The sequence below is a fragment of the Cervus canadensis genome, chromosome 15, assembly GCF_019320065.1.
Source record: "Cervus canadensis isolate Bull #8, Minnesota chromosome 15, ASM1932006v1, whole genome shotgun sequence".
NCBI classification, from domain to species: Eukaryota; Metazoa; Chordata; class Mammalia; order Artiodactyla; family Cervidae; genus Cervus; species Cervus canadensis.
Genome location: NC_057400.1, coordinates 63,704,402 through 63,716,324, shown reverse-complemented (window position 1 = coordinate 63,716,324; position 11,923 = coordinate 63,704,402).

Sequence of the window (11,923 nt, the reverse complement as noted above, 5' to 3'; positions counted from 1 at the left end):
GGTTATTTTTGGTTTTATTAATACTTATGCCACTGAAATATTGAGAATTATATCTTGAACTATCTCATAAGGGAAGTGTTTTGCTTCTTTTCTTAATTATCTCAAGAGTTGCATCTTTTATTACGTTGAACTTAGTTGGTAAATGGGAGCAGCAGTACAACTCTGCTTTTTTAGTCTCTGTTGCAATGTATAATTTGCTGACAATGAACATCATATACTTTAGCATTCACATTCTATAGATTGTAAAATGATCAATTGTCATTTTGCATAAGAGATTTAATTCAATGAGCATTTTTAGTGTGGTATGAAAATTGTATCTAATGAATCTATACATTTTTAATATGGGTGCAACCAATTCTCTTACATTATTCCTACAAAATGTAATCCTAAAAGTCTCAATTATGGAAGACAACTCATAGACATGGGACTTTTCTCCATCTACTAACAAGCTGAATTGTTGAAAGCAGGACAATAATGAGAACAGATGTTTCTATAGTCATCCAAAAACTCTGACCGTTTAATTGCCATCTGGCCATAAAAAACAAAAAAACAGAAAAATAAAATCACTGAAAACATAACTACTCTTTCTCTCCAGGGAATGTAGCTACTAGGATAGAAAATTGGTTATATATATAATGCATATCAGTCACTGATATGATGTAATGCAATATCAGGTTAACTGTACTTAAAAATTGTTATGTAATAGCACAGTAAAAAATATCATACAGAATTTACTTTTTGATTGACACTCTATATTGCTAAAATTCCTACATGTTAATGCTCAGTGCTGGAGAAATCTGCCTGACTTCAGTGACATCTGTTTTCAGATCAGTGTACTATAATTGACTGATGGGAATTATAAAACATAAAATCCAGGTGTTCTACATTTGTCCTCTTTGACCAAAATTAAAATTATCATATTATACATCTACATGATTACATTTATTTCCATTATAATGTGACCTTGTAGATGGTAGAGTCTTTAGTAATCAAATGACACTTGAGTTTCTGTTTATCAAAATTTTGTATTAATACTGGAATATCACATCACAAACAAAACAGTGATACAGATTTACATCCAAAGTGAGTCCAATTTTAGACCAGTCAGAACTACTGGAGATATTAATAGCATCTAATACCTGGAAATAATTTGACAGTAAAGGGAAAGCTCACCACCATCCGTGGTGATAGAGGCAGTCAGCTCTGCCTGTGCAGCATGATGCACATTTGATTTTATCTGCAGTTGTGTTCAGTATACAGTGTGCATAATAATATATGGGAAGTGATTCTCACTGCCCCCATGCAGCGGGATAGTACATGACGTTTTTAAAGACTTTTCCATAATATGCAAGGAATAAACATTTTAATTCATTTTATTCATTCACTTATATATATAGTTATAGTAGTATATCATATTTGTATTATGGAGATCTCCTAAGATATATATTGTAATTGACTAAATTTGAAATTTCAGCTGTTGATATTTTTGGTTATTTAGATGACAAAATTAGGACTAATTAAGGATAATTTTATGGAAGTATTTCTCTACCACAATATACATGTTATTGTGAGCAATAAGTATTTCACACACACACACACATGAATATACAGATACATATATATATATAACATCAGATCCATACCTAAGATAATATAAAATGCACTGTGCAGTAGAGAGAGACAGCATGGGGCATTGTAATTATTCAAGGTTCAATGATCACTTCTTGATGGTGATGTCAATAAGTCAAGTGGCAAGCTGAGATTCCACACACACACAGTTCATATCAGTGATCAGAAAAAAGTTCTTTAAATTGAAATAGTCAATACTCTAGTCTTTTGGTATCAGTGGGATCCAGTATATAGCTGAGGTTCCACAACCAACCAGCATCAGTGAAGCAGAAAAATGAGGAGAGTGGAAGATCTAGTTGGCACTTTCTCCTGCTGTCAGCTGGTCAAAAAAGAGATAAAAGCTCTGCTGTCAACCTGCAACAACAAAACAGTTGAATACACTTTTCATTTCCACCTTCCTTGTTAATAGTGGTGTTACATCTCAACTAGAAGGCAAATAGGAAAAGGAGTATGTCAAGGCTGTATATTGTCACCCTGCTTATTTAACTTATATGCAGAGTACATTATGAGAAACGCTGGGCTGGAAGAAGCACAAGCTGGAATCAAGACTGCTGGGAGAAATATCAATAACCTCAGATATGCAGATGACACCATCCTTATGGCAGAAAGTGAAGAACTAAAGAGCCTCTTGATGAAAGTGAAGGAGGAGAGTGAAAAAGTTGACTTAAAGCTCAACATTCAAAGAACTAAGATCATGGCATCTGGTCCCATCATTTCATGGTAAATAGATGGGGAGACAGTGGAAACAGTGGCTGACTTTATTTTTTTGGGCTCCAAAATCACTGCAGATGGTGACTGCAGCCATGAAATTAAAAGATGCTTACTCCTTGGAAGGAATGTTATGATCAACCTAGATAGCATGTTAAAAAGCAGAGACATAGGAAGAAATAGAAGATCTTAACAGACCCATCACAGGCAAGGAAATTGAAAGTGTAATCAAAAATCTTCCAGCAAACAAAAGCCCAGGACCAGATGGCTTCACAGCTGAATTCTACCAAAAATTTAGAGAAGAGCTAACACCTACCTTACTCAAACTCTCCCAGAAAATTGCAGAAGAAGGTAAACTTCCAAACTCATTCTATGAGGCCACCATCACCCTAATTCCAAAACCTGACAAAGATGCCACAAAAAAAGAAAACTACAGGCCAATATCACTGATGAACATAGATGCAAAATCCTTAACAAAATTCTAGCAAACAGAATCCAACAACATATTAAAAAAATCATACACCACGACCAAGTGGGCTTTATCCCAGGAATGCAAGGATTCTTCAATATCCGCAAATCAATCAACGTAATACACCACATTAACAAATTGAAAGATAAAAACCATATGATTATCTCAATAGATGCAGAGAAAGCCTTTGACAAAATTCAACACTCATTTATGATTAAAACTCTCCAAAAAGCAGGAATAGAAGGAACATACCTCAACATATAAAAGCATATATGACAAACCCACAGCAAGCATCACCCTCAATGGTGAAAAATTGAAAGCATTCCCCCTGAAATCAGGAACAAGACAAGGGTGCCCACTGTCACCACTACTGTTCAACATAGTGTTGGAAGTTCTGGCCACAGCAATCAGAGCAGAAAAAGAAGTAAAAGGAATCCAGATAGGAAAAGAAGAAGTGAAACTCTCACTGTTTGCAGATGACATGATCCTCTACATAGAAAACCCTAAAGACTCTACCAGAAAATTACTAGAGCTAATCAATGAATATAGTAAAGTTGCAGGATATAAAATTAACACACAGAAATCCCTTGCATTCCTATATACTAACAATGAAAAAACAGAAAGAGAAATTAAGGAAACAATACCATTCACCATTGCAACAAAAAGAATAAAATACTTAGGAGTATATCTACCTAAAGAAACAAAAGACCTATACATAGAAAACTATAAAACACTGATGAAAGAAATCAAAGAGGACACAAACAGATGGAGAAACATACCGTGTTCATGGATTGGAAGAATCAATATTGTCAAAATGGCTATTCTACCCAAAGCAATCTATAGATTCAAATGCAACCTATCAAGCTACCAACGGTATTTTTCACAGAACTAGACCAAAGAATTTCACAATTTGTATGGAAATACAAAAAACCTCGAATAGCCAAAGTAATCTTGAGAAAGAAGAATGGAACTGGAGGAATCAACCTGCCTGACTTCAGACTCTACTACAAAGCCACAGTCATCAAGACAGTATGGTACTGGCACAAAGACAGAAATATAGATCAATGGAACAGAATAGAAAGCCCAGAGATAAATCCACGAACCTATGGACACCTTATCTTTGACAAAGGAGGCAAGGATATACAATGGAAAAAAGACAACCTCTTTAACAAGTGGTGCTGGGAAAACTGGTCAACCACTTGTAAAAGAATGAAACTAGAACACTTTCTAACACCATACACAAAAATAAACTCAAAATGGATTAAAGATCTAAATGTAAGACCAGAAACTATAAAACTCCTAGAGGAGAACATAGGCAAAACACTCTCCGACATAAATCACAGCAAGATCCTCTATGACCCACCTCCCAGAATATTGGAAATAAAAGCAAAACTAAACAAATGGGACCTAATGAAACTTAAAAGCTTTTGCACTACAAAGGAAACTATAAGTAAGGTGAAAAGACAGCCGTCAGATTGGGAGAAAATAATAGCAAATGAAGAAACAGACAAAGGATTAATCTCAAAAATATACAAGCAACTCCTGAAGCTCAATTCCAGAAAAATAAATGACCCAATCAAAAAATGGGCCAAAGAACTAAACAGACATTTCTCCAAAGAAGACATACAGATGGCTAACAAACACATGAAAAGGTGCTCAACATCACTCATTATTAGAGAAATGCAAATCAAAACCACAATGAGGTACCATTACACGCCAGTCAGGATGGCTGCTATCCAAAAGACTACAAGCAATAAATGCTGGAGAGGGTGTGGAGAAAAGGGAACCCTCTTACACTGTTGGTGGGAATGCAAACTAGTACAGCCACTATGGAAAACAGTGTGGAGATTCCTTAAAAAACTGGAAATAGAACTGCCATATGACCCAGCAATCCCACTTTTGGGCATACACACTGAGGAAACCAGATCTGAAAGAGACACGTGCACCCCAATGTTCATTGCAGCACTGTTTATAATAGCCAGGACATGGAAGCAACCTAGATGCCCATCAGCAGATGAATGGATAAGGAAGCTGTGGTACATATACACCATGGAATATTACTCAGCCGTTAAAAAGAATTCATTTGAATCAGTCCTAATGAGATGGATGAAACTGGAGCCCATTATACAGAGTGAAGTAAGCCAGAAAGATAAAGAACATTACAGCATACTAACACATATATATGGAATTTAGAAAGATGGTAATGATAACCCTATATGCAAAACAGAAAAAGAGACACAGAAATACAGAACAGACTTTTGAACTCTGTGGGAGAATGTGAGGGTGGGATGTTTCAAAAGAACAGCATGTATACTATCTATGGTGAAACAGATCACCAGCCCAGGTGGGATGCATGAGACAAGTGCTCGGGCCTGGTGCACGGGGAAGACCCAGAGGAATCGGGTGGAGAGGGAGGTGGGAGGGGGGATCGGGATGGGGAATAAGTGTAAATCTATGGCTGATTCATATCAATGTATGACAAAACCCACTGAAATGTTGTGAAGTAATTAGCCTCCAACTAATAAAAAAATTTAAAAAAATAAAAAAAAAAAAAAAGCAGAGACATTACTTTTCCAACAAAGGTCTGTCTAGTCAAGGCTATGGTTTATCCAGTGGTCATGTATGGATGTGAGAGTTGGACAGGGAAGAAAGCTGAGTGCCGAAGAATTGATGCTTTTGACCTGTGGTGTTGGAAAAGACTCTTGAGAGTTCCTTGGACTGCAAGGAGATCCAATCAGTCCATCCTAAAGGAAATCAGTCCTGGGTGTTCAGTGGAAGGACGGATGTTGAAGCTGAAACTCCAGTACTTTGGCCACCTGATGCAAAGAGCTGACTCATTTGAAAAGACCCTGATGTTGGGAAAGATTCAAGGCAGGGGAGGCCAGAGGATGAGATGGTTGGATGGCATCACCGACTCAGTGGACATGAGTTGGGGTAAACTTCAGGAGTTAGTGATGGATAGGGAGGCTTGGTGTGCTGCAGTTCACAGAGTCGTAAAGAGTCAGACACGACTGAGCGACTGAACTGACTGACTGATTGTCAATATCTCCTATTGGTAACAACTGCTTTCAACTGCTGGGTTTTCCAAATTTGCTGACATATCAAGTGCAACAGTTTGGTGGCATCATCTTTTAGGATTTTAAAAAGCTCTGCTGGAATTCCATTACCTCCACTAACTTTATTGACAGCAGTGCTTCCTAGTGCCCACTTGACTCCACACTCCAGAATGTCTGGCTCTGGGTGAATGACCACAACGTTGTGGTTATCCGGGTCATTAGGATCTTTTTTGTACAGTTCTTCTGTGTTTTCTCTCCATCTATTCTTGGGTTGACTCATTGGAAAAGACCCTAATGCTGGGAAGGATTGAGGGCAGGAGGAGAAGGGGATGACAGGATGAGATGGCTGGATGGCATCACCAATTGGATGCACATGGGTTTGGGTAGACTCCGGGAGTTGGTGGTGGGCAGGGAGGCCTGGAGTGCTGCAATTCATGGGGTCACAAAGAGTTCAACACGACTGAGGGACTGAATTGAGCTGAACTCAGAAGGCAATAAGATATGAGTTAGTGTCCTCTCTCACCAGGAAGGTATCAAGCTGACTCAAGGGGACCTGAAATTTCGTCTTACCCATCAGCTATGGAACAGTATGGGTAAGTGCTTCACTTTTGATGAAGTGGAGTTGGTGAGGTCTAAGAAGGATCTGAATATGCGCAACCACCAGGCCAGTGTGCTACACCTCACCAAAGGGATATCCTGCTATGAACACAAGACAAATAAAAAACAAAGTATCCTAATAGCTAAAGTATTAAGGATGGGTTTGGAAATCATTTATTATATCAAGAATCAGGAAAATGACAGCATGAATGACAAAAGACAATAGATGTCAATACTGATTTTAATCAGATGTTGGAATTATCTTACAAATATTTTAAAGCGGCTTTCATAAAAATGCTTCAACAAACAATTCTGGATTTTAGTGAAACAAAACATAGAAAATCTCTCAAAAGAAATATAAATTAAGTTAAAAAATAGCCAAACAGAAATAGTAGAACTGAAAAATACAATAATTGAAATAAAAACTCACAGATTGTGCTCAATAGAAGAATATAGATTATAGAGGATGAAGTCAGTGAATTTAAGGACAAATCAATAGAATGTACCAAATCTGAACAACAGAGAACATAGACTGAAAAAAGTATAAACAACATCTCACAGAATTTCGGGACAATAATTTTAGAAAGTTGACCATTTTATCATCAGATTCCCAAAAGAAAGGACAGAGTGTTGGGCAAAAAAAGTATTTAGAGAACTTATGACTTCTCAAATTTTGGAAATGACTTAAATCTGGAGATTTAATAAACTGAACACACCCCAAATGCTATACTCAAGGAAATCCACACAGAAATACATCACAATTAAATTTCTGAAAACTAAGAACAATAAGTTTCTGAAAACACCCAAAAAGAAAGGATACATTTCTTATATGAGAATCTCAGTTTACAGTGAATTCAGTTTCTCATTTGAAACCATGGAAGCCAGAAATACTCAAAGAAAAAACTTGTCAAGTGAAATATATGTGTGTGTGTATGTGTATATCTATATCTACCTATCTATATATATACACACACAGTATATTTATTATATCATATATATTATATGAAGAAGGAAATGGCAACCCACTTCATTATTCTTGACTGGGAAATCCAATAGACAGAGGAGCTTGGTGGTCTGCAGTCCATGGGGTGGCAAAGAGCCAGACATGACTTAGCAACTAAACAGCAACATAAATATATATAATAAGATAGAAAATGTAGAAAATATCTTTAAAGTGTATATCTAATGAAAATACCCTTTATTGATAAATATGAAATAAAGAAATTGGTATATGAAGGGAAATTAAAAGAATTTTTTTCTAGTGAGCCTATCATTTAAAATAAAGTGAAGATGTCAGTAAAAATAATGGAGTAGAACACTCCAAGAGGCCATCTTGCCAGAAACATAAAAGAAAAATCAAGATATGCAGATCAATTTTGTTAGAGCTCTGGAAAACAGTCAAAGGTTTATAGCTGAATCAAGAAAAGGTAACTTTAAAAGGTAGAATAATGTAGTGCTTTTACTTGCTGTTGCCCTACCTTCCTTCCCTTCATCATAATGGCTTGGAGATAGTACCTTTTGTTTCTAATGTAGAACTCTGGTTCCTGAAAACAGAGGGAGCAGAGCAGAACTGATTATTGAAGAATGATTTATTCTATATGGGCTTCCTGAAGGACTGATTCAAGTTGCTTATCTTTCTTTTTGGCCTAAATAAAAACTCACTCAGTGTAGAAAAGTGGTGGGGGTTTCTTAAAAATGGTTTAAGGTAAACAAACAACATAAAAATATACAGTTTCTTGGAGCAAAAGATTACAGTCAATGGAATAACTAAAATTTGTTGTCCTCAAGAAATAAACTTGAGGAAAGAGTTTCTTTAGAAAATCAGAGAATTCAAAAGTGCCCATGTACACTGGGAAATCTGAAAAATCATGTGCATGCCTGGGACAATGTACATACTCAGAAAAAAACTTGAGGGGATCTTAAGATTTTACCTGTTTCCTAGTCTCAGTGCCTAGCACTTAAGAAGTAAAAGCAATGGTAGAGTTATAAATAACCCAGCTAAAAATCGAAGAAGTCCCATAGTACAGAGCCAGTCTGCAATGACTGAGAGTTCCCCTTCTCCCTCCCTCTCTCTCTCTCCATTTTATCATTCTGTGAAATATCTATCAAACCATTAACTGAACACAAGCTGAAGTAGCAGAAAATTCAGAGACTATACTTGGTGAGGGTCGTACATTTAGAGAAATAGTTTTTAAGTATCACTAAACAAACAGCTTCTCCTCCTTCTCTTAGGAGAAGAAACAATTTTCTTTCCGTGGGTAACACATTAAAATGTTGAAAACATTGGTTTTTTAAGCAAAATTTTATAAAACATGTTTAAAAAAGCAATATTTGACCCACTTATAGAGGAAACTAACAAAAACTGTCCCTGATTGGATTTATAAACTACATATAAATTGACTTCTAAATATGTTCAAAAAGTTAAAGAAAACTATAGGCAAGATGTAATGAAAATGAGGGGAATTATGTATAAAATTTTGAGAATGTCAATAATGAGAAATTGTAAAATGGAGTAAGCTAATTCATGACCTTAAAATTACTATAGCTAAAATAATGTATTAGAGCATCTCAATGGCATATGTGAGCAGGAAAAGGATAGACTTAATAGAATAATACAGTATAAATGAACTTGAGGATAGGTAATTGAAATTATTTCTTCTGAGGAATGGAAAGCATAAGGAATAAGGAAAATTAAACAGAGACTAAGAGACCTGTGGATTATTATGAAGCATACCAACATAGGGCCTTCCCAGGTGGCACACAGTTGGTAAAGAATCTGTCTGCTGATGCAAGAAACACAGACTTAATCCCTGGGTCAGGGAGAACTCTGGAGAAGGAAATGACAACCCACTCCAGTATTCTTACCTGGAAAATCCCATGGACAGAGTAGCCTGGTAGGCTGCAGTCCATGGGGTTGCAAAAAGTTGATCACAAATGAGTGCACATGCATCTCATGACAACACATGCATCATGGGACTCCCAAGTGTAAAATAGGCATTGGAGCAGAAAAAATTCATGAATATATAATAGCTGAAACTTTCTGAATTTTATAAAGGATATTAATCTACAGAATAAAGTTCAAAAAACAGAGAAAAATGTTGTTCAGTTGCTCAGTCATATCTGATTCTGTGACTCCATGGACTGTAGCACACTAGGCTTCCCTGTTCTTCACAATTGCCTGGAGCTTGCTCAAGCTCATGTTGAGTTGGTGATGCCATCCTACCATCTTGTCCTCTATTATCCCCTTCTCCTCCCTTTCTCAGAGAAAAATAAACCCAAATAAATCCACACAAAGACACATTACAATTAGACAAAGGGAAAATCTTTGAAAGAATGTACAGCAGTTATCTTCAATAGAATAGCAGATTTCTCATTATAAACATGGCAACCAGAAGGGAGTGGATGATATTTTTTAAATAATAAAAGAAAAAAAATTGTCAACCAAGAATTTTGTATTTGACAAAACTGTCCATAAGAAACGAAGAATTAAGGTACTTTAGATTAAAAAGAAAAGCTGAAAGAGTTTGGTTTTAGTACACTTGCTCGACAGTAAACACTAAAAGGAGCACTTCAGGCTGAAATAGAAGGATACTATAAAGTAAATCATGGAGAAGGCAATGGCACCCCACTCCAGTGCTCTTGCCTGGAAAATCCCACGGACAGAGGAGCCTGGTGGGCTGCAGTCCATGGAGTCGCTAAGAGTCGGACACGACTGAGAGACTTCACTTTCACTTTTCACTTTCATGCAGTGGAGAAGGAAATGGCAACCCACTCCAGTGTTCTTGCCTGGAGAATCCCAGGGATGGGGGAGCCTGGTGGGCTGCTGTCTATGGGGTCGCACAGAGTCGGACATGACTGAAGTGACTTAGCAGCAGCAGCAGCATAAAGTAAGTCAAAACCATAAAAGAAAAAGCTGATAAAAAGTAGCTGCCTAGGTAATTATAAAAGCCAGTATTTTTGTTATTTGGGTTTTTTTTTAAACTCCTCTTTGTATTTCCTATATTATTTAAAAAGCAAATGCATGAAACAATAATTGTAAAATGTATATAAACACACACTATGCGTGCATGCTCAGTTGCTCAATTGTGTCCAATATTTTGTGACCTCGTGGACTGCAGCCCACCAGGCTCCTCTGTCCATGGAATCTTCCAGGCATTGGCAGGCAGATTCTTTACCACTGAAACACCTGGGAAGCTATATATATATATATATATATATATATATATATATATATATATATATATATAAAATAGATGTAATTTGTGGCTATCACAACAAATGGGAGGTGGAACTGTATAAGAAACATATTTGAATGCTATTAAAGCTACATGTTTACAAGATGGAGTAGGAAGACATGTGCTCATCTACTCCTGTGAGAACTCCAAAATTACGACTCACTGCTGAACAACCATTGACAGGAGAATGTTGGATCCCACCAAAAAAAGAAACCTCATATTCAAGGGCAAAGGAGAAGCCCAGCAAGATGCTAGGAGGGGTGAAATTGCATTTAGAATCAAACCCTATAACTGGCAGAGACACTCAGAGGGCTCAAACAAGACCTCACAGAGACTGAGCCAGTCCTGCCTTTGAGTATTTGAGTGTCTCCTGTGGAGGTACAGCTTATTGTCACCCTGTTTATTTAACTTATATGCAGAGTACATCATGCAAAATGCTGGGCTGGATGAAGCACAAGCTGCAATCAAGATTGCCAGGAGAAATATCAGTAACCTCAGATATGCAGATAACACCACCATTATGGCAGAAAGCAAAGAAGAACTAAAGAGCCTCTTGGTTAAAGTGAAAGAGGAAAGTCAAAAAGTTGGCTTAAAACTCAACATTCAGAAAACTAAGATCATGGCATCCAGTCCCATCACTTCATGGTAAATAGATGGGGAAACAATGGAAACAGTAACAGACTTTATTTTCTTGGGCTCCAAAATCACTGCAGATGGCACCTGCAGCCATGAAATTAAAAGACGCTTGCTCCTTGGAAGAAAAGCTATGACCAACCTACACAGCATATTAGAAAGCAGAGACATTACATTGCCAACAAAGTTCCGTCTAGTCAAAGCTATGGTTTTTCCAGTAGTCATGTATGGTTGTGACAGTTGGACTATAGAGAAAGCTGAGCACTGAAGAATTGATGCTTTTGAACTGTGCTGTTGGAGAAGACTCTTGAGAGTCCCTTGGACTGCAAGGAGATCCAACCAGTCCATCCTAAAGGAAATCAATCCTGAATATTCATTGGAAGGACTGATGCTGAGGCTGAAACTTCAATACTTTGTCCTGTTGTGAAGATCTGACTCACTGGAAAAGACCCTGATGCTGGGAAAGATTGGAGGTAATATGAGAAGGGGATGACAGAGGATGAGATGGTTGGATGGCATCACCGACTCGATGGCCATGAGTTTGAGCAAGGACTGGCAGTTGGTGATGGACAGAGAGGCCTAGTAAGCTGCAGTCC